The following is a 3,255-nucleotide window of genomic DNA, read 5'->3' as shown; positions in this document are numbered from 1 at the left end:
CGGAAAACTACTTGGCTCATCTGGGTTACTTGTTTGGTCTCTTGTGAGTAATTTCTACAATAAATACTTATTTTTACTTTCAGTAAGTGTGCCGTTTATCATTGCAACATCAATGGACCATGTTTTTGTATCCATTCTGTTAGCCTGTGTCTTTTTATTGAAGAATTGAATTCATTGATATTGAGAGGTATTAATGGCCAATTATTGTTAATTCTGTTATTTTGGTGGTGATGGTGGTGGTGTATGTGTGTGTGTGTGTGTGTGTCCCTTCATTGGGTTTTGATGGTGCCAGGTTATTTATTGCCTGTGTTTTCATGGGTGTAATTAACCTCCTTGGGTTGGAGTTTTCCTTCTGGTAAGTTCTATAGGGCTGGATTTGTGTATAGATATTGCTTAACTTTGTGTGCACTGGGCGATTGAGGGCCAAAGCGGGTGCGCAGCACGTGGCTGCCACAAGGGCGGCATGGATGTGTGGGCTCGCTTTGCTGTGGGCACTAATGGCCTGGGCTCAGAGGAGAGGTGTGTGCTTGAGCTCAAGCAAGCACAGCATGGAGACTTGCTTCTGCTGTCCTCCCTACGATGCCTATGACAACCTCAAGGCCAAGGTCCTGGCCATGTTACTTGACTGGATGAGCACATGGACTTTGAGTTCGTGCTCAAAGCAGATGACGAATCCTTTGCGTGCCTGGATGTTCTACTGATGCGCACATTAGCCTGCACACAACCGTCGCCTCTATTGGGGCTTCTTTTCTGGGCATGGAGGAGTCAAGCCTGGAGGTTGCTGGCGAGAAGCTGCCTGGCAACTTTGCGACTACTACCTACCCTATGCTCTGGGCGATGGGTACATCCTCTCTTCGGACCTAGTGCATTACCTGAGCCTCGGCCACGAATACCTTCGCGAGCGGCACAGTGAAGATGAATCGCTGGGCGCCTGGTTGGCACCAGTTAATGTGCAGCGGGAGCACGACCCACGCTTTGACACAGAGTACAAATCACGGGGCTGCAACAATCAGTACCTGGTGAGACACAAGCAGAGCCCGGAGGACATGCTGAGGAAACAACAGATGCTGCTTCACGGGGCCGATAGTGCAAGCAAGAGGTACGCCTCTCCTATGTCTATGATTGGCCAGCGCCACCCAAAGAGGTTATTCCCTGTTGTCGTTGCATGTGCTGTGGCGTCTTCGGACACAGGCCAAGCTGCCTGGACAATGTGGCCAATTGTTTGGGGTGAGCTGGTTTATCCAATTACTGTTGAAGCCTTGGGACCTCAGTCCACTAACTGATAACCAGAGGCAGCTAATAATATCCAGTTCGTGCCCTGGAGAGTGTGCGCATTAGTGGTCTTGTGTAAGGCCTCGTTATGGGTTTGTAGGTTGCATCTGCACCCCACACACACCTCCAGCCAGAGTAATGCCACCTATCAGTCAACTGGGGTGTGGGGGCAGGGAGCCTCCTCACTTGACGAGTTTATAGTACTGCATTCTGCCCCTACTTGCACTCTGCAGCTCACTGCCCATCTTGAATGCTCTGCACAGCCCTGTCCACAGACTGACCTGCAGACTGTTCAGTTCATCTGTGTGTTGCCATCAAAACGCTATTTGCCAAAATTGCCAGTGTATTGTTGGGACAAAGTTCCATTCTGTTATGTCTCCTGTTTTTATCCTTTGTCATGTACAAATCTGAGATTGACTTGATTTTCAAGTTAGCTAACTTAGATAGTATTTTTGTCTCTGTAGATAGTTTGGTAAATATGATTCAGTTTCTTTGGAACCTATTTATAAATATCGTAAACTTGTGTAGATAAGAATTTTAAGTTTAAAGCTGTGCAGTGGTGGTGCACACCTTTAGTCCCAGCACTTGGGAGGCAGAGGCAGGTAGATCTCGCAAGTTCAAGGACAGAATGTTCTGCAGAGAATTCCAGGGTACCCAGGGCTACACAGAAAAACCCCTGTCTCAAACCCTACCACCCATCCCCCAAAAAAATTTAAGTTAAGAGTGTTCAAGTCTTCATTTTTTTAACTATTTAAGAAAAATTCTTTAGTGTCAGAACTTGTATCTGTGGATTAATCTATCAATAGCCTGAGTGACCAGTCGCACTGTTGGGTGTGTTTAAAACAGAAGATTGTTTCAACTGTCCATTTCTGTTTCAGGTTTACACATAGGTCCCTTTGTTTCTGAATAGACCACTTTTAAGGCTTTTCAGAGAGCACGAGCCTATGGACTGTAAGGCACTCAGCAACTAAGATGTCCACACAAGTTTGTCTTTAAATTTGCTCAATTTTTCACACAAACACTCCTGACATCATGTCAAAATACAAGCTAAACAAATGTCTCAGCACATCCCTTTATTCCCCGCACTTGGAAGGCAGAAGCAGATGAATCTCTGTGAGTTCGAGGCCAATCTGGACTACTAATGGAGTTCTCAGGTAGTTGAGACTACTCTGTCTCAAAAGACCAGGAAAAAAAAAACACAACAACCCAGATGTCTCACCAAGCTAGGAAGCATGGCACTGGTGGAAATCTAGGTCATTAAGAGCATAGGCCGATGGCTAGCACTAACAGGCTGTTCTGAGTGGGCCAAGCCAGTTCAGCAGTCACTGAGACCAGGGCCACAAAGAGTGTCCAGTCCTCTTGGTATCAACACAGGTGATAGAAGCCATGTCACAGGACCTTGGCAGTGTGATTCTAGAGACCATTTCCAAAGTTCTAATCTGTATCATTTCATTGGGTAGCCACTTTGGACTAATGGTTCATTGGCATATCACCACCTTGGGGTTAACTCCTTAGCATATCAAGGCCTGTCCTGGACTAGGCTCATATTCAAGCTGCCAAGTGGGCTGCCAAGAGGTTTGCCTTCTTACCAAAGCTGTCTGGTGGCAAACAAGCATCATTATTTCAAGTCACACAAAATGGTTTTTGAGTTACACAACATGGTTTTTAAGCTGTAGTCCAGGTGTGCTTCCACAAAGGTGTTCAGATTCTCTGTGTTTCACTCAGCAAAGTTCCAGGAATCCACACCCTTGAAGCATAGAGACTTCCCAGACTCTGCCTTAAGGAAATAGTGTTTGCTACCTAGCACCCCAACCACACAAACTAACAGCTAATATTGCATACTTTTTTAATGTTTAAAAAAATTAATGTTATACTTAAAAAATATAAGGTGGTTCAAGAATAAACAACCAATCTGCGCTGAATTTAACCACAAGTTTTGGATGATGATGTTGCAATCTCTGCTATTTTAATGGGACTGATGTT

The 3,255-nt window shown here is 45.3% G+C and overlaps 1 pseudogene; it reads left to right on the top strand.

Annotated features, from left to right (window-relative positions):
* The first annotated feature begins 463 nt into the window (after positions 1-463).
* LOC101824733 lies at positions 464-1,231 on the top strand (annotated as a pseudogene).
* Positions 1,232-3,255: the final 2,024 nt, after the last annotated feature.

The sequence above is a fragment of the Mesocricetus auratus genome, unplaced genomic scaffold (assembly GCF_017639785.1).
Source record: "Mesocricetus auratus isolate SY011 unplaced genomic scaffold, BCM_Maur_2.0 Super-Scaffold_100006, whole genome shotgun sequence".
NCBI lineage: Eukaryota > Metazoa > Chordata > Mammalia > Rodentia > Cricetidae > Mesocricetus > Mesocricetus auratus.
Note: the sequence above shows the minus strand (reverse complement) of the source record. Positions and strands in the feature narration are given on the sequence as shown.